This window comes from Oxyura jamaicensis, chromosome 8 (assembly GCF_011077185.1).
Source record: "Oxyura jamaicensis isolate SHBP4307 breed ruddy duck chromosome 8, BPBGC_Ojam_1.0, whole genome shotgun sequence".
In the NCBI taxonomy this organism is placed as follows: Eukaryota; Metazoa; Chordata; class Aves; order Anseriformes; family Anatidae; genus Oxyura; species Oxyura jamaicensis.
The window spans coordinates 7,498,921-7,525,180 of NC_048900.1; the positions used below are offsets into that span (position 1 = coordinate 7,498,921).

Sequence of the window (26,260 nt, forward strand, 5' to 3'; positions counted from 1 at the left end):
ACGTGCTGTTACAGCGAAGAAGGCCCACAGCCCCCAGGTTGTGGCAGGTTATTGTCAGTGGGTGAGCTGGAATAAAAGAAAAAAATGGGTCAACCCCCCCCCCCCCCCCAAAAAAAAAAAAAAGTATGCTGTTATTTTTTTATTCATTATTATTGTTTGTTTGTAAGGTGAACAAAAAAATCTGAACAAATTTACTTAAATAGAATCAACAGCATGGAAACAACTTCGAATCAACTATTATTTCCTGACAGCTGCTGATTAGAAATGTGTCAGATGTATAACTAAACATCTTTTTCTGAAGTATCTCTACTGCTGGTAACAGTTCTGAACTGAAATTATTATTATTATTATTTTACTTGTTTCATTTTCTCTTCAGATTAGTTGACCCATTTTTTAGCAATTAAATTTTAAGGCAATGGAATGGAAAATGGAAAATCTTTGCACAAATATAAGTACTTGCAAAGTTTTTTATATATTTTTTTTCCATTGTTGTTTGCTTAAACTTTCATTTCATTATTAAAACTTCATTAGAAGAACTTCTAAAATTTTTATTATTCTAAAATAAGTAGCTTTTTTTTTTTCCTCTAGTCAGATTAGATAAAAAAAATAAGATTGTCAAGTTTGAAGTCCACTTTTCACATTAAGTAAATAAACTTCTTACAGGCAGACAAATGTAACAAGGATTTGTATTATCTGCAGTGTTCTCATTTAGAATGACTGCATAGAAGTGAATACAGTAACATGCCATTGAATGTTACTGTTTTTCCTATCACTGTATATTTTGTGTGGTTGAAGAGTATAAAAGGCTCTTCTGTTAGAAAATGTCATTAATCATTCCTTAAAACACGGTGACATAGGGTGACATTGCATATATATGAGAGAAGAATCGTATCCAAGTACATAGAAAAATTATCACACTTAAGTTTTTTTTTGTTGCTGCTGGTTGTTTATTTTGTTTTACAAGCCCAATAAAGTACTTCAGCTAGAGCTAGCACTAGAAAACACTGTCAGCAAATGTATGGGAGTCAAGGTTAGAAAATTACCTAGGAATGCTTTAGCTGGAGAGATAAAAGTTCTTCATATTCTATGACTTTCTGTAATGCATACTTAATAATAGTGAATGAGAAACTTGAGTCACTCCAGTGTCCGCAAGGAAGAAAATCAGCTCATCTGGTTGAAATCTTCATATAAGAGTGCAAACAAGGGAAAGTTAATATTGTGGGAGCAGTATGAATATTTAGATTAGAAGAAAATAAAACCTTCAGGAAGCAGTAGAACCAAATTAATTCAAGAACAAGGAAAACTAAACAAAAATGGAAAACAAAACTTGGACTGAGGAACTTTGGTGTGTTACAAAAGCATGTATCAAATAGGTTTGGTAGGAGCATTACATACTTGATCCCCCCCCCCGCTTCCTGCATTTTGAAAAACAACAACAAAAAAACATAGTTGTGGCTTTGAAAAGCCCTGCAATAGATAAACAAGTCTTTTATAAATTTATGCACTAGATAAGCATCACTTATCTGCACTCTTGATCTTTTTTGTCATTTTAAATCTGTTCTTTGATACATTATAATATATTTATCAATGAAAAACATTTTATAAACAGCATATAAAGAAAAATCTTTTTACTAGGACACAGCAAAGTTTTTTTTACCCCCTGAAGACAAATTGATCATAAAAATGTAAAGACCATTCAGCTGAAAATACTGTAAAATATATAGGAAAGATACCAGCAAAGGGGTATTTATCTGCCTTTCTCTTTAGAGAAAACATCATTATAGAGAAAGATATTAAATCATTGCTTAGAAGGTATAAGATCTAAATAATTACAGCTTGCACTATGATATGCAGAAGGAAAAGCAGGAAAAGGAAAGCAGGTCAAAAATGTGTCTCAAATGGCTTTGAAACCCTGGAAGGAACTGTTTATCATCTAGAGAAGGATAATTATCTGTGGTTATATCCATAGTGTCTTCTGCAGGCATGCTGACATGTTCCATAGTGTGAAACAGTCCATACTGTTTTATTTGGATAACCAAATTGCTGAAACAGGGGAATATATCTTGGGGACAGGGAATTTTGTATCATGAGAAACTGGGATAAAGGAAGTACAATGTGCACGTGCTCCTACTGGAAGGGACATCACCTTTGTACTCATGTCTCATGCTAAATGAAAGATGTCCCACTTTGTAAGAGGTAACAGTCCTATGCCATATACATCACGTGACCTGTTCACCCTTGCTTAAGCAGAGTTACTACCAGCTGGTTGTCCAGGACTAAATATTGCCTCCTTGTGTGGTCATGAGCTGCCATAGAAGGTATACTCCTTGGGACTTGTAAAACTGCACATTTCCGATGGAAAACTCATAAGAGAGAGAAAGAGATGAAAGCTGGACTTCACATCTGAGTTACACGAGAACCAAGAATGAGTACAGGAATCATTAAATGCAAATAAGTAATTTCCTGAACTTAGCTTTCCCTTGAGAAATTGTGTACAAACACACTACTTATGAACACATAAGTATATATACTGTTCAATCAAAAATTTACTTCTAAAATTGAAGAAAATAAATAAGATAGTATTTCTTCTTCAGTGTTTGAACGTATCTCAGAAACCAGGCTGATAGTCTAATAAAATTTTTAAGAGACACTGATTTATTCAAGAGCATAGTCCTGGTCTTTAAGAGACAATTTATCAAAACAAGATAGCATGCTCTTTAAAAGAAACATGCAAACTTCTTGAAGAGATGATTCAACTTCATAAGTGCTGATAAATTTCTACACTGGACTGTTTAAACGATTGAAACAGTTCTCTGAAACCTTGAGGTGTGACAAACGTTTTGATGAATGCATTACTTGATATTTTTTGTGCTTCTTAATTTGAATGCTACCTGTTTATGTAACAGTTTAGGCTACTATGTTGATTACAAAATTATAATATATATTGAAAACACATTTAATTTCCTTAAGGGAATAGCCTTGCATTAAAAGAAAAAGAAAAAAAAAAAAGAATGAATGTATTTTGGTAAATTTAATAACTATGTGATGAAATTTAGGGCTTTCAGAGTTGCACAGAAATCAGAGATCTACAGTGCGTTTCTGAAGATGACATGAGCAAATTTTGAATTATAGCAAGAAAGGTGTTGCAAGGTGGAACCCAGATGGAAACAATACAATACTAAGTTGACTAACTTGAGATAACTTTTTTACAATAATTTGTCTACTAATCTTGTGGGGAAAATAAAAGACTTCTGACCTCCGCAGTTTTGCAGAATTTAATGAGTTCAAAGTAATTTACTTAAGTAATTTAAGTGGTATTTATATTTAAGTAATTTAAGAGGTGTTTATAAAATATATTTATTTTTCTCCCCCAGTTAACCCAGTGATATTTTCAGCTGTTCTTTCAGTCTTAGTATTCTGAATTTCCTTCTTACCTCCAGTTTTGAGGGCATTCTAGCTTGCTAAGAAAAGTAGTTAAGAAAATAATTAAGAAAATTCAAATAGATCACCAGACTAGAATTTTATAACTAGAAATGTCACTGAAGAAAATATGTGCTGGTTATGAGCATAACGATACATATTCCATAGAAATTAAGGAGAATGGTTAAAGGTGAGAAGCTAATACTCTGATTAAAAAAGGAAACTGCTGCATGTCCTGAAGAGATGATCATACACTTTCTGAAAAACAGCCTCCAAGTCTTTCTTGGTGTTTTGTATTAACAGTAAAAAAATATCTAAGGATAAAGCGTTTTCTTATGTGGTAAAATTTCATCAACTCATCCACATTCTGCTGGGTTTCGATAATATTAAGTAGAGAGTAAAGAATAATAGAAAAACAATGTGTTGAAGTTATCTTCCATGCCCTACTGCTTTTAAGCAGTGAAAGTTACCTGCTGAGCACAGCAGTGACTGAAGGACTCATGCAGTGAGCAGCTGCCTACCTTGGAATAACAGGTGCTTAAAAATACTTTCTGTTCCAGGTAATTTTGTCTTTACAGTCCAATAAGCCTCAGCTGATCTCAAGGACAAAGCTCATGATACCAACTTGTGTAAAAAAGGATTTCCTGTTTTCCTTTAGATAAAGCTTTTTTTCCTCCCCTTTAATTAAAAATCTTAGATAACAAAAATAGACACACGGTGATTATAGAATACAAAGCAAGAACACGAACATTTAAAAAGCTGAATCACACTCAATCCTTTCTCAAGCCAGTCAAATCTAGGGTGCTCCACAGTGCAAAGGTGTTCTTAAGAACTCACATACACCTCAATTTTACATAACGGCCACAAGTTTCATCACTATAAAAGGTAAGATCTGCTAACAAGTTTAGCCTCCTCTCCACAGCTCCTACAATGTGACCTGTATGTCAAGCCATTGCAGACATGCATGGTTTGCACAGAATTGGCATGTTGTTCCCAGCCCTGGATTCAGGTCAGAGACTTAACAGAGATGAAGTAAAGCACAGCTTTTCTGCATGCATTTCCAGCTGTCTGTTGGGGTTCTTATACTCAGGTACAGCTTAGACTAACTACAAATAATGTTTAATGTGCAGGGAATCTTATTTGTCAGGAACCAGGATCACAGACACAAAGGAAGATGGTATAATGTAAACTATTCCCTGCTCAACATTCCTCAGCTGATTTAGGCTTTATTTATTTAACAGGTGCAGTGTCTATTGGTACAGAGTCGGGCATCAAACATCTTGCTCAGACCAGAAATCCTACCCTTCAGATTTAGAACAAAGGGTGTTTTGAGGTCCAACCCTCCATATGATTGGCCTTAAACTGTAATAATTTACTTTCGTTTTGTCTTGGCAGCTTCAACGCCATCTCATCTCTCCCCACAGAGGGAATGATTCTAGCCTTTCCTTGGCTTTCAGCTTAATTGATGGAAATATTAACAGTTCAACTGTATCAATAGAAATAAGCAGACTTGCACTAGACTGTCCATCTACAGACTTAAGGATAAAAGAAAGTATTTTAAGAGCTATAAAAATAGAGTTTTTTAATTTCTGGTTTCCATGTGGATGAATACAAATAAATGCTATTATGTGCATTTTCCCCTTAAAAAAAGAAAATAAAAAGTGCTCTGAGCAGAGAAGCCTTCACATATTCATGTGTAATTTTGCTAAACATCTTTGTGATGAAGAATCCCTATTCATACTTCCTCTTTAGACCTCTTATTTGTTTACTGAGCAAAGTCATTCTGGGGGACATAGTTTTCTAGGCCTAGGTCACCAAATTTCCATTGATTCTGGTGGATTTTGATCATGCTGATGCGATGCTCAGCTGGATCTTTTATAGTATTTCAAGAATGAAATTACATTTTCAGATGTCAAAATAACAACAGTCACCTTACATTTCTTTTCGTGATGAAAATTTATGTTTCTTAAATTGTTATGAATGAAATCAGGTGCTACTATTTTGATGTACTGGCACAAAATGCAAATCAGATGCAACTGCTACAGGTTTTTTTCAGCAACTTTCACAGTTCAATCACCCACTTTTTTCCAAATGTCATTTCATGTGTATTCATGTGATATATCACAACAAAACTCAGTCATGCAAAAGGCAATGGGCATTTCTTAAGAGCAACCCAAGATTATTATTATTATTATTATTTTGAATGTAAAATGTGAATACTGATAAGGTACATCCCGTCATTTTTTTTCCAGAAAGAAATGAACCACATAACACAAAGAACGCTGTAATGATAATGTCGTGGATATAAATCTGATGCGGCACAGCATGACTGACCATCCCAAAAACAGGACAGAGTTTCAACTCCATAAAAACTGAAATAATGGGAGTACCTTTCTTGCTGAAAGGTACATCTCTATTGGAACTGTATCAGCACGCAAGATCATTAGCTTTATCTGTGGAAGCAACGTTGCAGATTTTGGGATTCCTACATCTCCCCCTCTTTATGTGAGTTTTATAGTTATCTATATAACAAGTCAAAAAGAGCCTTCACCTTCTTATTTCCAAGTATGAGAAAATGGATAAAAGGTGCTGTCTCTAGGGACCCACCATTTAGCAAAGCTCATGAAGCTCAAAGAAAATCAGAGTGGAAAATTTCTTCGAGTCAGATAACAAAAGGGAACATAAAAGCCTTGAGAATAGAAGATAAAATGCTTTACCTAAATCTTTTCTATTCAAAGGTATTTTTACAGCATTCTTTTAGAAATCTGTACTAAAAGTACATTTCAGCAGCTTTTCATAAATAAATCTCTCACTTTAAGGCACAGAATCTTAGATTAGAAATGGTTATAACATGAAGAAACTATGCAAGCCCTTCCATATTTTTCTGATTTTTTTTTTTTGTAACAAAGAATAGGAATTATATACCTTCTTTGACAATTAAAAAAAACTAGACACATTTGTAATTTCATAATTATAATGCAAATTCTGAAAAAGATATTCAGTGTCCCACACTTCTGTGAGGATTCTTGAAAGATAATCTATTAAACCTACACTTAAGAATGCTTTGAAATTTAGCCTCTATTAAAAACAATCTTACAAATCTGTATTAACAAATATATATATATATACACATATATATTTTTCAAAAAGTAGTTTCTGAATACAATACAAACCAAGAAAAGCAATAAACTATAAATCAATCAACATCAACTCTCTAACTCAAAACATACCAGGGGATTTAGAAAATAATTTCGGTAAGTTCTAACCACAATTGGTTACTTTCAGAAACTCTAAAAATATCTCTTTCTGCAAAATATGGGTGAATGCTGTTCCTCTGATGAACTGCAGAAATATTGGTGTTCCTGCTGACTGCTGGCCTCAGCAATTCCAGCAATATTCAATCTAGAACTAAAAATGCACTTTGGAGCCTGTTTGAAAGCTTGTTCGAGTAAATCCAACTACTTTGCAGAGATGTAAATTTTTCATGCCACAAATAAAATCATTAGTGTACTCATTAAAGATGAAATAATTGCATCTGAGATACAACTGATAGTTGATAAGATTGCTATTAAGATTACCTATATTTTATTATTTGAAATATCCTGGAGATACAAGTCTCCAGAGAGACTTCAGGTCCTAACCTAAGGAAGTGCTCCACATGAACGAACTATTGGCTTGATGACAACTGGCATTGTAACCACTTCACTGATCAGTATGAAGAAGCTCCCACAATTATACTAAGCAATGATTAGAGGAAACCCCATTTTCCTACATGGATAGCAGCATCTCTCAGCTGCAGTTAAACAATGTTGGAATACACTGATTGGTTTGTTCACATACCATGCACCTTAGTAGAGGTACTATCAGAGCTCTGCAAGACTGCTGAGTACATGAATTAGAAGCATGTGAGTTATCCCATCTTTTGACCTGATCTGCTTAATCTTTTAATTCTCAGATTATAGCTCAATGTTACAATTTCTTTGGCAGCAAAGAGGGTTTCAGAATGTTGTCTCCAAAGCCAGTTTCCTATATTGAAAAGTATAACAACAACATACTAGAGCAATCGTCTATCTGATTTTTTTTTTTTTTTTTTTTTGATGACCAGCTTGCTAGAATTCCTCACCTTATTACAATCCTTCATAGCTTCAGTAGGATTGCTAAGATATTTAAAGTTCTGCTGCACAGGAAGCTATGATTAAATGAATTATTTCTAGATTGGCACTTCAGCTGCCTGACAACAAATTTGTGTATGCATACGAAGAGAACAAACAGCCTTGATTCACCAGTGTCCTGTAGCAATTTTAATGACTAATACTGGTAAAAGCAATGGAATTCCTCTAACATACACATGTCAAAAGCATTGTCTTCTAAATGCAGGCTCTAAAATCATTCAGCCACTGATTAAGGAAGTGACAGCTCCTTGTGCTATTGCTGATATTGCTTATTCTAATGAAGTATAGAAACATCTATTGTCTTAGCATTCCAGGTTATTTAAAATCTTTTTTATTCATTCATATTTAAAATTTCCATAGGGGGCAAACTTGATACACATTGAGGCACACCAATCAGCAATGTCTTCTGTTTATTTTTTTTTCCTTTTCCTTTTTTTTTTTTTTTTAATATCAGACTGTATGCTCATACAGATAGAAGTCATTCTTGTACAATCAATTTGCAGCCTTTTTAGCAACTGTCATTTTAAGAATTAACTTACAGAAGTTTTATTAAGGAGAATTAGTCCCTCCTGTGGCCTTAAAACTGTACAGATAAGGCAAGCATGAATTTTCAGTCCATTTTTGAACATTTTAAGAGAAACAGATTAAGATAATGGCTCACAAAGAAAGCACAGAACTGATAGAAAAAGTGTTCACCAAAAATATTATTTAGGTACAACAGAGACATGCAAAAAGGAGCATCAATAAAAAGGACCATCCAGCATCATGTAAAGGGTCACCAAACCTTGCAACGTTGGCTGAAATTAAGGCCTGCTATGTATTAGGCCTGTTATAATAGGCTCTGTTATAATGAACCGATCAGATCCCTTTGCTTTCAAACTGGGGATTCAGGGCAAAGTGCTGCATAGAGACTATTTTTTCTCACAGAAGTCTAGTTTTGATGTTGTTACTTAATACACTTTAAGAAAACTTCTGTTTCTCTTCCCATTAGTTGGGTATGCTTTTGGCAAGGGTGCTTCCCTCATGTCAAGGGAATGGGAAGACTTTTCAGGAAGAATCTAGCAAGTCCCATGCTTAAGCTATGCTATCACATTTCCAGGATGGACCATGCTTCTAAGGTACCTCTGTCTTCCCGCCAGAAGAAAAAAATCTAGCCAACTAGCTTGGACTGAACTCCAGCTATTCAGAATACAAATTACTTGATTTATGTTTAGTGGTGGTGTACCAGGGAACAGCAAAAGCAGCAACATATAAACTATTCTTTCTTAGGCTGACAGATCGTTCAGGACCTTCCCAGCTACATGCTCCTCTTCACCTTCTTGTATGGAGAATGTCAACTGTGACAAAGTATGCAAATTTAATTTAATGCTTTAATGATTTCTGTCTTATTCATTAGGGAGCACACATTTTATTTTTAATTAAATTTGCACAAGATGACTTCTGACCACAGTCAAACACATTTTTATAATTCATAAACATACCAAACCCAACACTCTGCTCTTTCTGCTGACATTTTCATAGACTGATGTCCTACAGCAGATGGCTGAAGAATCTAGTCAAGAGATTTTCTAAAAATGCACCAAAAAATTAGCTAGGTTATGTACTTATTGAAAAAAAAAAAAAAGTTACAGAACTACATGTCCCCATAGTTGCCCTATTTACTAATGCTTAATTTTTGCAAGGCATTTAACCAACTTGTACCGTACTATCAAAAAATCCTTCACTGTGTCAGCATCTTTCTGTTTTGTCAGGAAAAGTTGCAATAATACAAAGATCAGATAGTTCTTACTGGGCCCTGCCCCTTACCAAATGAGGTAGTGATGGAAAATTCCCTCCCTCTTCACACTCAACTGTTTCCTATCAGGCACAGGAATATTTTCTCCTTTTCCTTAGGTCAGATTACAGACCCTCAATCTGACTGGCTACTTGGCTCCACTACCTGGGGTATGGACAGAAAACAAGGCTGGGACAAGATATTACATGAGAACAGCTGTAGATTCCCTCTTTGAAAAGACTAAAGATGAATTCATGGCTTCATGGAGGTGAAGAGAGAACTCCACTTATCTCAGCACATAAAATCAACTCAGTTATCTCAGTCAAAATTACCTCAAGTTTTGCTTTATTGAAAGCATGTTTTTAAAACTTCAGTTCATCAGCTTTTAATTACTTCAAAATCAGAATTTTAATTCTAATGTGCGATACTATTAGGGATGTAATTAAGGAGGCACTGTGATAGATTTTCCCCCTACCCTACACTGAAGAAATCCAACTATATTTCCCTGACTTAGCAATATGATTTTTGGGTGTGATTTTATTTTATTTTCTGCTTGTGCTTAATTGTACAGCTCAATCACTGTAGTGAATTGGTGCTTACATTTGTTGAGCCAGTTAAAACGTTTATCCTCTCTCTTGGAATTATTTGACAGAAAAATGGCAATTTTAAATTGTTTTTGCAATTATTATTATTATTTTTTCTCCCTCATCTTTAACTTCAAATCCTAATATATACACCAGGAATATGTTAGTTCAATATGCAACAGGACTGGATTCTAAAATGCACCACTAAGAAGCAAAGACAAGTAGTTTGTAAGTGTAGAAAGGGACATGACACTACAGGAGTGACCTTACACATTTAATTCAGAACTCAAGACAATATAAATGGGTCGCATAAAAGCCACACCTGGTCCAGAGAACCAGGTAAGGCTACATAGTAAATTCCTACATATTCTTCTCTTCTCTCTCTCTTTTTTTAATCATGAAAGCTTTTAACCTCTGAAAAAGGAGGATTATTTAAATCACTTTTGCATGAATAACACATTTAAATCTGATCAAATCCTTACATTTTGCTTGTGTGCTGTGATTCTTCAAGTTGTCCCTGCTGTGATTCAATCAAATTTCAGCTTTCAGCTTAAGACAAAATCTAATCAAGTCATAGCTGATTTTGCCTTTCTTGCTGCAGTTTGCCTGGAGAAGTAAACATGTTTGTTTATTGAAAGTGATATTGCTCAACTCTCATATCAAATAAAGAAAACTGTGGAAATATACCAGGAAAAAGTCACAATCTGATTTGGAACAATAAGTAAGTATTAACTAAGGAAGGGCAAGAGGAGGTGGCATAATATAAATAAGCACTGAGTATTTTACTTTGTGTTCTGATTGATGTCTGTGATCCCAGAGAAGCCTAGAGGAGTAACCGTTTGCCCTACCTGCATAAAATTACACATAATGAACACTGAAGACAGACTTCCTCTAAGCATTTAAGATCAGGTCAAAAATATTTTATAGCAGTTGTATCCACAGTCATTTTTTTTAGTCAGAATTTTGTTTCTTGCCTATAAATCCATGCAGTTGGATGTAAAAAATGAACAGAAGCTCATTTCAATGCTACTCCCAAGCTGAGTTTTTTCTCCCCCCCCCCCAGAAACACACTGTATGTTCATTTGCAATGTACACTGTACTGAAGCCAACATTTTTATGAATATTACGTAAAAAATAAACATGCTGCAATTCTGCAGAAATTCTTACTCCTTTGTAATTTTTTACAAGAAAATATAATCTCATGAATTTTCAGTTTAGGGACATGAAAGCAACAACATACATTGTTTTGCATACTTTTCCACAGTGATTTGTTGCATTTAGAATTGAGTTGTGTCAAAGACATCAGATATAAAAGGATTCTAGATTCAGGATCCATTAGGATCTACTTTGTGAAGTATCTTCACAAAGAACCTTGAAGAGGTAAGAGCACTGGCTACAGGATGCAAGAAAGCAGAGACAGCTGGAGGCTGGGTTTGAAGGAGTGACATGAAGACTGGATGACATACTGAATTCCCTTCTAACCTCAAGGATTTTATGGAAAGAAAATTGTTGCAGATGAAGAGTGTGCCTGTGCAAAATCAGTTTTTCTTTAATCTTAGATTAATGAGTAAATAATATGAATAGGCTTTATGGTCTTATTTCTGTCATCAGGCAATTAGCATGTAAGAAACAGACACAAGAATTTTGCTAGATATGAAGGAGAACCCTGAAAAAAATCTAGAGAGAAATCACTTCTCATGCTAAATCACACACACACAAAAGGCAATACAAATATAATGTAAAACAAGAATCAGTACAAATGAAATTAGTGATGCTAAAGAGGCCTGCAAAGGACTGAAATAGAAATAATGATGAAATAAATCCCAGTAACATGATTAATAAAAAGGCCCCAAAGGACCAAAGATACAATTATGTTAATGTTCTCATATTTGTTTAGGTTTTGTGTTTGGGGCAAATGAACAACTTGCACAATATTACCTACATAAATTAACAGTGCTTATCGCTTCAGCACTTCATAGAAATCAGTGTAATTATTTCAGCAAAAAAAGAAAATGTTTTGAATTTGACTTAAATTTTCAAAACCCTTAATGAAAATGGCGAACAAAATCTTTTTCTCTATCATTTTAAAGAAGCTCTTCAGATTTCAGATTAAATGGTGTTGCATGACTGAAATGTAGATACATACTTAAGATGTATCAGACTGCCTGATTTGCTTTAGCCATATCTGCCCATTTCTCAACACTTTCCTTTAAGGATCATCTATTCAAATTAGAGCTTGCATTATATTTATCTCTTGAATTAATACTTCCAGTTCCAGCCATCTTCTCTACATTCATATATATATATTCCACATGTGACAATCAAACCTCAGGTGCTTTTGAGCATGTCAAGTGTTGAACCAGTTTTACATTTAAATTTCTAAGTAGAAAAAAGAACTGAGCTTTACTTCTCTAGCCCACAGAAAAATTGTTTAAAGAATATATCCAGTTCTCTTCTGCTAGTGGCTGAAGAAAAATCATTTTTGAGGTTGTAAATTAATTTTACATAGAAATATATATATATGTTTTTATGAACTTTGAAAGATATATTTCTATGCCATGAAAATAATACATTTTGTAAGTGTTAGGTAAACACTGTGCATACAATAGCTTTTATTTTACAAATTTGGTAAGGGATCTGTTGGAGGTATGCACCCGTACCACTCAGAATGGCATGTAGCTAGCTGTAAAATGGTATTTCATAGTAGGAAAACATATTAGAAGCTATGAGAAAGGCTTGAATATGTTGCCAGAGAAAGCATATGATAAAGAATTGCACATGTAATTTTAAAGCAGCCAAATCACATTTAAGTTGATGGAAACTCTTCGGTATTTCACTTTCCTGACAAGCTATTCCTTGCCATAAACTAGAGAAGTAGTTGAATTTTATTTTATTTTTTGAACAGCCATTACAATATAGTACTGCTTTGTGTCATATCAGCTAAACATAGTCAAGAGCATGAAATGAATTTCCTATCAACTTTTTGCCGTTTCACATCAATGAAAATTTTCTGTGTATGCACATAGTGATCAAGAAAGATGACACCAAGTCTTTTCTGTTTCCCTATATCTCCCAAGCTGTTAACACGAGAGCTCAGTGAATATAAAGGCTGACAAATCACACCACTTTTTGTTCTGCTTAATAGAAATGAACTTGATTGTACAAGACAAAATAACAGATGATCAGATGCCAAGCTGACCAAGTCACTCTTGTCTACTAATAAGAACAGTTAATCCATTGGTACTGATTGGTCAGATCCACAGATCTGACACAGGATTGCAATAAGGCATTAACTTAGGAATGCCCAGACATGCTACTCTGGATTAAGATCTTCAACAGTTTTAATTTTGAGGGTCTTGTACATGATGGATCAGTATTTTTAGTGTTACTGATTTGAATAAATCAGAGTCCTCATGCAAGGGATAGCATTATACGTATGCCTATTCAGGTGATTTAGGAACTAGTCAGTCCCTAGAACTAACTATTCACATGACCCTTTCTGGTTTTATTGCCACCTCCATAGCTGTGTGAAGCTTCATATGTACTCCATAGCACCCAGGCTTGTATTCCCACTCACTAAAAGTCCCAATGAACAGAGGTGAACTAGTCAACTAATCAAAACAAATCACTTCTGAACTGAGTTCTTCGGTTGTTGTTCATGTCATAAGCTACAGAGGTTTATTTGGACACCTGCTGAATGTGTGAATTTGCTTGAAATCTGGAAAACACAAATATCATTCAATTCCTATTCAGCTAAAACCCAACTGTATTCTGTGGATAGCTTGGAGATATATATATATACACACACACACACGTATATATACACATATATATATATTACTTATATCAAGAGTTTTCCAGTATTTTTTCTATCTAATAAACTCTGTCAAACTTATCCTGATGAGTTGTGTTACCAAAATGAAATTTAATTCCTTATTAAGGCTATGGCACCAAAACCCCCTACTAGAATTTATAAAAGGAGCATAGGAGGCTATTTTTATGCACTGTTGGCTTTTAATTGCACTGCATAATTGCATAAGAATGGTAAAACAGTACTTCATAGCCAAACAGAAAAGTATGCAATTAAAACATAGTATAGCCTCTGCTTTCTCATGAATTACCAATAATCCCTTTCTAAAAAAAAAAAGTCTAGTTGCAAGTGCCAGTCAAAACCGCCAGTCATAAACCACCTCAAAAGACATCAGTATTTCTGCTCCCAGCGGATTCCCAGACTTTCAGTTTACAGAGTGTTAGTGCATGTTCCTTCTGCATTTTAGAGTGCTTGGTTCCGTTTATGTTTTGAGAAAGCAGTTAAGTACAATTTTGCCTTGTGGAACTGAACTGCTTTTAGAAAGAAACCTCCAGTTGTGCATGACAGAACCTGGGTTCACTTAAAAATCTGTTGACACAGTGTCAGGGAGCCACATTTTTAGAACAAAATACAACACAGAAAGGAAAGCTAGAAAACTTAGGCCTCAGGTTTTTGTTGTTGTTGTTATTGAATGTTTTTATTTAATATATTTTTAAAACTTTTATATAAAGAAAGTTTTCCATAGTTAAAGCTTTCACAATTACAAGCTCCGAGTGCCAGAGATTGCCTCTGTACAGTGGCCCAAGCACCAAGCTAACAATTTACCACAGACATTTGTGCGTACAAATTCCCGCTGAGCATATGAACCCCTGTTGTGTCCCTGGTTCATTGCCAGTGCACAGCCCACACCTCCTCCTCCTACACTAACATTGCTCAGATGGTTTCAAGAGTAGATGTCATTGTCCATGTAGGGCTGTAAAAGCCTGCCTGTTGGAACAACTGGGCACACCTAATGGCTGGCACACCATCTCGGCTTCCCTGTTATCTACAGCAGTCCTGTGCACAGAAAGCAAAGACTCAAAGACCAGAAGATCCTGTACACTGCTTTCTGCAAGCAATTGCATACACTGAGCGTCTCGTAACAGTCAAACCTCAATTCTATACTCAAAAATATACCTAATTTATTGAATGTGAAAGATTAGTATCCTAACAAGCAAAGCAAATCAAAGCTAATCTCCATCAATAACACCATGATCATTACAGAGCTCATTATCTCTATTTTTCTTCTCACCTCTAGGTGTACAAAATGAAGCTATACAGGTAAATGCAAGACAGAACTTGATGGTAGTTATTCGTTACTTAGACTTTTAGGATCTCAGTTCAAATTTGATTACTGATAATTTGATGTCAAAATCTGATAAAAATTAGAATATTTATTAAAGTAAGACTTTGAGGCTTATAGAAGTATTTGCTTAGGGACACATTCTGGAGAACCATGAGTTTTAAATAAAAAAAAGAATATCATATCCTGACATTAGAAATGTAATTCAATATAATTTATATTTATGCAAATAAAATTAAATAGTATATTTTTAGTAGGTGAATTTAAAAAATAGAAAATGTCGTCATGTAAATTTTATGTATACATATATTGTTTTACTTTTCTTTTTGAACATGGGTAGGAAACACTAACAAAAGAAATATGGGAAAGTGTTCATGTATGGGAAAGCGTTCATTATTGCAGAGAAAAAAGTTAATTCAAAACTATTTACTTTCTATTCTTACATAATCCCTTGAACATTGGCTAGGTAAAAAGGTACATATTTTAGGTCATATTAAAATGATCTAATAAAATTAAAATCCTCTGGTAATTTTTGGGAGCTCACTCTAATCTTTTACTTTCATTTATATCAAAACTGCTGCTAAACAAGCAGCAATTGCACTTTAAAACTTTGTTTGGGATAGCTTGTAATCATAAATGGAAAATTACTGACAAAAGATTGCAAAAAAAATGTTCTACAGAACACGAATACCCCTCACAGCTGGAGGTTTCCACAACCAGTACTGGTTAAATACAATGGCCACTTGCTCTCAGGCTGCTACCTTCTCTTCTTATTTTTGCATAGCGTGATGCAGACCACAGGCAGGAAGGTCTGGCTACTGTTGCTACAGTTGCTGTAAAAGTGAGGCAGCAATATTCTATATTGGCAATGAAACCGGCAGAATTCTGACTGCCACCTTCCCAAACACCCCAGTCATTTCCAAGCACTGGAAGGTATGGAGGGAAGGCTGGGCAAAGCACCCACCAAAGCTGTTTTGCCTTGTTCAGGCCCCGGAACTAAGCTGCTCCAGACATAGCTCACAGCATCTAACTTGGAAGAATTTTTCTGCAGTAGCGACCTGTGATTTTTATTTTTTAAAATCACATGAGAAATTAGGACTGTGCTTTAACAGTCTTGACATCATTTGAGGGAATGGTGCTACAGGAACAAACATCCGTGATGTCACAGAAAAGGTTAAACAGAAGATGGTGCGGGTAACATTCAAGATGCACTGATGAAACTATTTCTCCTACTAGCACTGCTTGAGAGACTGCATATAAGCAGATACACATTTTGTATGTGTATATTTTGAAACTCTAGAGACTAAAAGTATTAACCTTGCACTGCTGTATTGCAAACAATGAAACTATTGTTCCAGAAATATAGTCAGACTTTTTTATTGCCTTCATTTCAAAAGGCAGACTGAGATATGTTATTTCTGATAGATATTCAGGACAAAAATTAGAAAATGCATCAGGCCTATCAATTCACATCTGTGTCACTGCAGATGCAGCTGACATATGGAACAGTCTACATCTTTCCTCAGTGTCATAGCCCTCAGGTACTTGCATGGGTATACGGAGCATACCTACTAGAAACAGATTTCACAAGCTCAGTATGTAGTTCTGTGCTTGTTGTCACTATACTTACAGCAGAGGTGGACTTGTTCACAGCATCTTAGTAGCTGTGTGGAATCTTAACTAACCATTGCTCACTGAGCTGTAAGAAATAAAGAGGATCAAAGAAAACATTCACTTTTTCCTCCTATTACAGAAACCTCTCTCTATACTGTTGCAGGCGTGTAAGGTAGGAGGATAAAAGTATTATTGCCATCTCATCTGAGCAAAGAAGAAACTCAGCCAAAATAAACATTTCTTCCAGATAATCACAAATATCTTCACTCATGTACTAACAATCACAGTTTTATTTCCTACAAAAACAGAGGTATTACTCTTATTCCTTTCCCTTGGTATTCCAGAACATGTGATACGCTGTTCCTCCAAAAAAGCTCTCCTAAGACCCGATTTCTTATGCAGTGCCTACAGCTTCTTCTCTTTCAGATAGGAAAGTCCATACTACTGTTTTATTCTCCCAGCATATGAGAGCATGCTTCAGACTGATTTACTTAACCTGGCTATCAAATAGAGATGCACTAAGTCCAGGTGCTACTCCTGAATTGCTCCATGCATACTGAGTTTGGGGAAAAAGAAGAGCAGAACTGCACTCATCTATAACCCTCAACCAACATCTGGGTAATTTTTAGCATGGCAACAAGAGTCCAGTTTCACCCTCTTGATGCTTCTTAACTGAAATCCAATTGCAGCGTCACATCACATAGATATAGGAACGTATTATACATTAAGTCCACACCTATAAAAATTGGGCAAAACATGCAACTAGCAAGTAACCAGTATCACAGATTCATAGATTCAACCTGTGCTATCTATTAATATTCTGTTGTACCTTTTACATCATTTGCACATTTTTGTTTCCTAACTGTAAGACTAGAAAGCCTATCAATTTTTTATTTTTATTTTTTATTTTTATTTTTATTTTTGGCACCAAAATACAACACAGTAGAGGCTATTTGCTGCTGATGTCCAGGTTCATCCCTCCATTCTCAAACTGCCTGTCTTACAAAGTCTCCTAATTTTCATGCATTCACTATAAAAATAGAAGCATTGTGGTTTAGATAAGCTCATTCCATAAACCCCTCACTAGGACGGAATCTGCACTCTCCCGTTTCATCTGAAGCTCTCAAACTACAGGATCATTAAGCTTCCCTCAGTGGATTTTTTGTTTGTTTGTTATGAAAAACTAGGTAAGAATAAGAGGCATCTCATGGAACTGTCATGGGACAGCAGAACACTTTCTTGCCCTACTCTAATTAGAACACAAATCCTGCTGGATTTAATTATCTTGTCTTATTACAAATTTGACAATACAGACAACATGCTAAAAAATACCTTTTGTTTTAATTGTTATTGAGGAAAGCCTCAACATTTCCTATTACTGGAAATAGAAGATTATTACTTAAGTGAGAGGCAATTGCTTTCTGGTATTTAAATCCTATTACTTGGATATTCACTAGTTTCCAGTGAAAAAATTACAATTTTCTGATTTAAAATTATTTATAGCAATGTAATGATTAATGAAATTCTCATATTTGTAAACTTTACTAAATGCCATATATTTAGCCAGTTTAAGAAAATTTAGAAATGATATTGCATTTATATTTGAACTTGATGTTTAATGCTCATTGAAATTTCATGATTCATAGTAGCGATATTTTAGAACAGAAGTTTTTGATTATTTAATTTCATTTATTTCAATATTTTATTAATAAAGAGCTAAATTTGGAGCTCCACAAACAGTAGTGCTGTAGAGTAGACATGAAAAACAACTGTTTTATTAAACTTTTCATCTTAAAATATGGAAAAACATGAAAAATATTTATTCTTTCCCCCATTCAACTTCATGTTAAATAAGAAAAAAAATGTCTTTAATTTCAACTGCAAATTTGAAACACAGTAAATAATTTATCTTTAAAACATACTGCCATTCCTCGCTGCAATCAGGACATTCACTACTGGATTTAGTAGTGTCTTAATAGCAAATAAAGCAGAGGGAGAAGTGTTACAGAGCCATGCATTTCCACCTGTTTTCATTTGAAAGTACTGCAGTGAAGCTGCATTTTTTATTTTTATTTTTTTTTCCGTAAATAGTATTCGGTAATAGAATACTCTAAGCTTAAAGAAACCTGAATATGAAGTTTGTGTAATAACATCGAGCTAACCTTATAACCATATTTCTTCCTATCTGAGACAGTAAATAGAGATGGAAAGCAGGAATAACTCTGATTGGAGAAGGGCTTCTAAAAAGAAGTTTCTCTGAGTATGTAAGTAATAATAACGCACATCCTATCTGTGCCTAGTTATGCTTAAGAATAAAATTATAAATAGTATTAAGTATTGAGGGGCTAGAATAATCTCATTTATACAGAAGTCTAAATTCAACCAGTGAACATCTAAGCAGAGTTAAATGTAAATTTGAACAAACCATAACTGTTTAGGTTTCCTTTAAATGTTTTAACTATATTACACGATTTTCCTCCATCATCTCTGTAAATAAGTTATGTGATACTGATTTAACAGGGCATAAGGGAAAAAATCAGAAAAAAAAACATTGTTTTACACCTCTTAAAAAACAAACAAATAACAACAACAAATACCCAACAAAATAATAATAATAATAAAAAAAGCAAAAGTCAAGCCCTCATTTCAGCAGAGGCCAAAACCCGACAGAAATATTCAGCTGAATTCAATGTGAGGGCTAATTTTGATTCATAAGACTGATCCACTGTACCAAGATGCTAACTTAAGATTTCTCAGTATGTTGCACACCACTGATGTTGTGCTGGGCACACAGCTCCAGCATTCGCTCCAGCATTCTCTCAAGAGCAGTAATATGAGCGTGCAATCCCATCGGCAGCAGCCCTTCCTTAGAAGTGAATTGATAGTGACCCAAGTACAAAATGAACTCCTGACATTATCCTTCCAAAGTTAAATCCCAAAGGAAAAAAAGAGTTTATGTGCACATCAAATAGAGCATACTGAAAAACAGCATTATGACTTTTTTTTCCTAGTCAGACAAAACCTCCCATTGATTCAGAGCAAAGAATGACTAAATACTCCAGATCGGTATAAACTCTGATGAGTACTGCTCCAGTTACAATCAAGACAAATTCTGACATTGTTCAGTATTACCACATACAAACTGTATTTCTTGTTACTAGTCAGAAATTTTCATAGCCTCATGACTTCACGTATCCAAATAATCAAACCATCCCAGCTTCTTTCAGCATTACAGGAATGTGTTTCTTCTCACATGCTGTGGAGCAGTAATACAGCTATATCACAATTGCTGCTTCAGCAACACACTGCCAAACCAAGATTAGGTCTCCCCAACTAAGTTATTGTAGAATTGATTCTGCCTTTCTGTATTTCCTATTCAATAATTCATGCTTATTGCATCCATGAAGAAAGGGCCTTACATAAAAATACTGTGAAAAGCCTACTAAGGGGCCGCATACTCATGGCCAGCTAGTGCAGGGAATCTGCAGACCAGAGCACATCGTTCACAACCATAAAAGGCTGTGTATTCTTGAGTGAAACATGCTGTTAAACTACAGGATATTTTCTATTTTGTTGTGCAGATGCATTACTTTACATATGGAATATATACTTAATAAGCACTGAAATATAATTATCAGAATTAAGGCAGCAGATACTCTGAATCATTTTGATCCTTAAAATAATAAGATTATGAAGGTGTCTTAGGAAATTATATGCTATATGCAATATATATGCTCTCTCTCTATATATATGCTATATGCAGATATAACAGATGGACTTGATACTTAAATCATCTCACAAGCTTCTACAATGTGCATTATTCAGAGTAGGATGACCACACTAATTCTATTTTCTTGCTTTACGAACTAGGCATTTCTGTATCAGTGAATATATTGAGAACACCTGGAAGTAGGACATTCTTCCTCAAGAGTAAGAGTTTTCCCTGGCCCATAATAGTATAATTACATTTTTACTAGCATTAGTTTGTTATTAAAAATCCCTCTTTTAAGCATACTGCTTCATAAATTTTAAAGACAGAACACAAAAATTAAATATAATTGAGGATATTTAAAAGTTTATGAGCAATGCTAACTGTGAATGTTTTGCTAAAAGGTAATAAAGACAAATGAGCTGAGGAGAGCTACAAGAGTAATCAGAAGAAAGAAGAAATGATCTTAAGAGAAAAAGCTAAAGATTATACTTGGTCCAGGAAAATGAAGTGGCTGTGTAAAGTTACATGGAAGAAAATCAATGGAGCACAGAGGGAACTGTGTAAGATTGTACTATATTGTATAAATCAGATACAAGTCAATTAAGGCTTCTAATAATCAAAAAAATGAAATAATGAAATATATGACAATTGGTAGAAGAAAACACGTTTCACTATTTTACAGTTTATGGTAATGATTATATGATGTAAAATAACAAAACATTCCGCTGGCTGATCTATGAACATGCATTCTGTTCTGGCAGGGTTTCTGATTTTCTCTGCAAACAATTTGAAGTCAGCAAAAGAGAACTAAGCAAGAACTACTTGACATTTGTTCAGCTATATTTTCAGGAATCAGGGCAGAGCATTCTCCTCTGTGTATTTACATAAATGTTGATTTGTGATAAAAATAAAAGGCATTTTCTCAGAAAGGCAGCTAATTCAGTATTATTATTATATATACCCTGCGATACGGGTTCCACTGTTGTTTGGAAATACGAATTTTGTGCTCTTTTAAAGTGTCATGGGTGTGGCCATGTGTATAAACAATGCAGAAAATGAAGAAATTGACACTAAGAATCAGCAAGAAATTAGCCTGGATTAGCCCCAGATGTGTTACCTAATCAATAAACATTATAACCAACCCCATCAGTTAAGTCTCAAATCTCCAGTCCCAAGGGGAATACAGACTTAAGTAGCAACAGAATAAGCTAGTCAGAATTGAGTATTTTCTACCCAATCCTGTAACTGATGTGGTCAGGAGTAACTTGGGAAGACTGGGTAAAGACCTCAAGAGAGACATCGAGCACCTGAGTAGAAAGAGAGAAACCCACAGACCTGCAGCATCCTGTATGCGGCATAGCTGAAAGCTGTGTGTTGACCCACCTGACCTTCCTCCCAAACTACAGCATCTGCTGAGCAGAAAACTAAAGGTTATTTATTTCATAATACTATGTATAGATGTGTGATTAAAGTATTCTGACATCCAACTCCATTTAGCCTTCATACTAAAATTCTTCAATTTGGTCTTAAACCATGACAAGTACAGCTTAGAAGTACCTGTTCCTGGAAAGCCTCTTATTTTTAAGGATAGTTTAATGCTTGCTATAATTAATATGACAACTGGAAATGTTATTTCTTCATTAATTTTCTTTTTTACAGCTAGTGTCCCAGATAACTCAAAGGCAGTAACTGGACAATTTCCACAAGTTACATTTCAACACAGGTTTTGAACAGAAATATCACAGTGCACTGCACAGCGTAAATGTGTGACAGAGACCTAAGTACTAGAAGGACGTATGTAAATTACTTCATCAATCCTTAGAAAAAAATTAATTATCTTGGTACAAGTTACCCTATCACTCATATACCTGAAACCCCTTCAGGAAACAAAACTGAGAGGCCTCAGAGGTAATACACCAACAACCCAAATCATCTATCATCTCTCTCATTTAACAAATAATAACTCTTGATTTGAAAACCCTGAAAATTATAAGGAAAATTCAGTGCATATGATTTAAGAAAAAAAAAAAAAAAAGAGGCTATCAACATAAGGACAGTAGCAATTGCAGTACTCTGAATTTTTAAAAAGCTTTCCAAATGCCTTTATTAGACATATAAATGGAATAAGATTTTGTAATCAGTAGTTATGAACTAAACTACCTTCTGTTTGCTAATTGTCAGGCTGGCTGGATTCATACCTACATCTTCCCACACCCTGCTCCCATCCCCAGGGATTCCAGAAATGTTTTTCATATATAAATTATGAACTGCTTATTCAAAATTAATTGCAATAAAACTGTTAGCTATAAAGTATTTTCATGTATATCAAACTGGTAGAAACTTTTTTTTTTTTTTCCTATAAGGTTTTAAACACCGTTTACCTCTAAAAAGGTAAATGCATGAATACACAATAGGCCAGATCTTGTTTTCATATTCATTTTTCAATCTGGAAAAATTCTAATACATTCACTGCAATTTCTGCAAGCTTACACCAAACTAACTGAAAATCAGAATCTGGATTGGTTTTTCTAATACAACAGTTGTTTGCTCAGCTGGTCACGCATTTGGAAGTAATTTCTAGTGCTTTAAAGTAACATCAAATCAATCCATCTTTCTTTCCTGACTCTAACAAAATGAAATGAAAAATCTCTGTAGCTCAAAAATGTTCAACCCTGCAACTTCCTACTTCTTTTCAGAGATAATTTATACTTTTCTTGTAACACTTCAGCATGTTTCCTACATTCATCTTTAACTGTGATACTTTCAGCAGCAATCCTGACTTAAAATTGGAAGAGAACAATAGCCATAATGTTATCTCACTTGTTCATTTTGATGTGATAATGAGATTAGTTTTTAGTATTGCCCCCAGAGTGAAACAGCTAAAGAAAGCAGTCAATTAATAATTGTGCATGTACTTAACATGCCTCTATAAATAACTCCATAGAGAATTACCAGCTAGACCAAAGATATACTGAAGACACACCTTATGCAACTTATTGCTGGTTAAACTGCACAAGTAAAATACAAATGGAAACCAAGGCTTTCTAATAAATAAATAAATAAATAAATAGATGGAAATTAATGGGAACTTACAGCATTCATACAACACTAAAGGCTTAGGTCTGCCTATTTATTTGCACTCATTCTGCAAGGGATATTGTTATAAATCAGCATTTCATTTGTGCTGTTCTGCATTTAAGATAACAGCCAAATAAAAGTTTGGTCTCTTAACTACAATGAGGTCTTTGTAATTTTTTGTAATTACAGAAGCTGCAATGTGCCAAAATAAATACCTACATACAACTATGGGTCTAGCATGCTGCAGTTAAGACTTCTTATGACTTCCTAACAAGACTTTCAATGCAATAGGCACAAATCTGTTCAAATGAAATACATTAGGAGAACCTCTTCTCTGAGAAACACTCCATGAATAAAAATGTCATCTGATACCCAGAAGCTAGAATCTGATTTTTTACCTATTTCAAATGTAAACTGAGTATCTGAACAGACGGATGTATAAAACTAACATACAAGTGGTCTATATACTCAGAAGCTCTTGGGCATCCAGCTGTATCTTTCATACATTAAGCACATGCAAAGTTTTATGAACAATTAAGACTCAGGGGTTTATATAGATTGATAAAAATATGCATACAGTTGGATAATATGCATATAGTTTTTTTTCTCCCAAATCCTAGTATTCCTGTTTTAATCATGGAATGTTTCTACATCCTCCATGCAAATTCCATATAGAAGTGTCAATAATATGAATTACATTTATTAATACGTTGTGTTGTAAATTAGATAGATATGCAAAGAAAGCAATTAGAAAGCTGTATATAAAAGTGACTAAAAGATAAATTAGCATTTTATTCAGAAAACTACTCTTACACTATACTTACATTTGGAAGTGTGATAAAAGGAATGCAGGTTGTGTTTTAGGACATGAACATGTGCAAGACAAAATTGAAAATTAATTAATAAATATGTACTTTTTCATTTCTGATCATTTTCAGCCATCTCTTTAAGTGTTTTCATAGGGATCACTAACAATTAAAAAGTAAGTCCAACTTTCTACAAAGTCCTACTCCATCTCTTGGGAAGAAGAAAGAAAATTATAGATTAAACTCAGTTTGCCATGAGGAGCTTTTCCATGAGGAGCTTTTTCACTTGATCCACAAAAAAAAAATAAAAAAGAAGTTCTAATAATAACATTCAAAGGACCCCTTTCAGGAATCTGTCTTATAAGATCTTTTAATTGCTCCCAAAGGGGTTCCAGAAATAGAGGATGTTGCACTCAAAAGACAGAACAAACAACAGCAACAACAACAACAGAGTGGTATTGCCTCTCTTTAAATATATACCAGAAAAAAGCTACCTTTTGTGACCCCTCCAAAAGGCTCTGAGCCTTCTCTAACATTGGGATACTCGCCCTGAATGTTTACACCTCCAGCGCACAGACACTTTACTGAAACAGGAACAAAATGTCAGCTCTGTGCATCTGATGTAACAGGCATAAATAACGCCTTCTCAAATGATATAATTTTAATGGTATAAAGCAGGTATAAAACCTAATCAATAGCAACAGATAAAACAAAGAGAAGCACTTCAGAAATTGAATTTATTCAGAAGTGACTGCTGCTCAAACTGAATACTTTATAGTGAGATCCAATGCCTATGATATTCTCCTTACTAGCTAGGTAGCTCGGTAATTTATGTTTTCATGCTTTTTGCTTTGTACCATAGATATTTACAATTAATGTGTCTTCTTTAATTCCAATAAAAGAACTTTTGTTAAGACAGAAAAAGAACTTCTATTTGTACATTGGGAGCTAATTGATAGCCTTAAAATCCATTTTGACAACCAGCCACAATCACCACACCACAAAGAAGCCCAAAAAGCATCCTACAGTCTTTGTCTTTCACTACACTGTCTTAAAACTAGAGACATTTAGGCTATGATATTCTCATCCAGCAGTGCTAATGGCTCTTCTGTTTCTGAAAGGATTTTTATTATTATATTATTAATTTGAGGGCACAACATGTGGTTTGATTTTATTTTTTGTCATTCCAGCAGATGCACACAGCCATTGAACAGCTGACAGATAAAATTTACAATATTGCTCTATTGTAAGTTTAACTAAAATTAATGTACTGCTTTGAAAGAAGGCTCAGGTACATCAGTGTTCTAGGAGGAGGGATGGAAACATTTTTTTCCATGTTTCAGCTGTTACAGAATCCATTTACAGTATCCTAGCGAAAAAGTCCTGCCAAAGTAGTGATTCATATTAGTCTTGGCTTTGCTGTTCTTTTTCTTAATAGGAAGAATCTTTCATTTTAACAGTTAATTTGACACAAAATAATGAAGTAAAATCACAGACAATTCAAAAAAAAAAAAAAAAAAAGAGGCACCATTGTTAGTCACAATTGGTGACTAATCAAAGTGCATAGTCATGAGATTATAGTTTGAAACATTGTTAAGAATATAACTGAATTCAATATACATTTACTATCTGTATCAAGTGCTTGCTAGGTACTACCTTATACTGAAGTGGTGGGCATGGTTACTTTGCATTATTTCTTACAACTACTTCATTTACACATTTCTGAATGTCTCAGAAGATAATAGTTTTCCATGTCATTGATGGATACACCTGAGTTATAGGCAAAATATTATGGCATTACATTTCCACAAAGCTTTTGGAAAAGAAAAAAAAAACCTACTTACAGAGAGGGTTCAGAAGATATATGTATTAATATATGTAAACACATGGTCAGCTGCGGTTTGGGGGGTGGTGCTCATTTTCATAAAGCAGAATCTTTGCATATGT

General features: G+C 34.4%; 1 long non-coding RNA gene across 2 annotated transcripts in view; it reads right to left on the bottom strand.

Annotated features, from left to right (window-relative positions):
• Positions 1-26,260, bottom strand: part of LOC118170616 — a 233,999-nt gene that overhangs the window by 192,384 nt on the left and 15,355 nt on the right. The gene's annotated exons all lie outside the window — the stretch shown is intronic.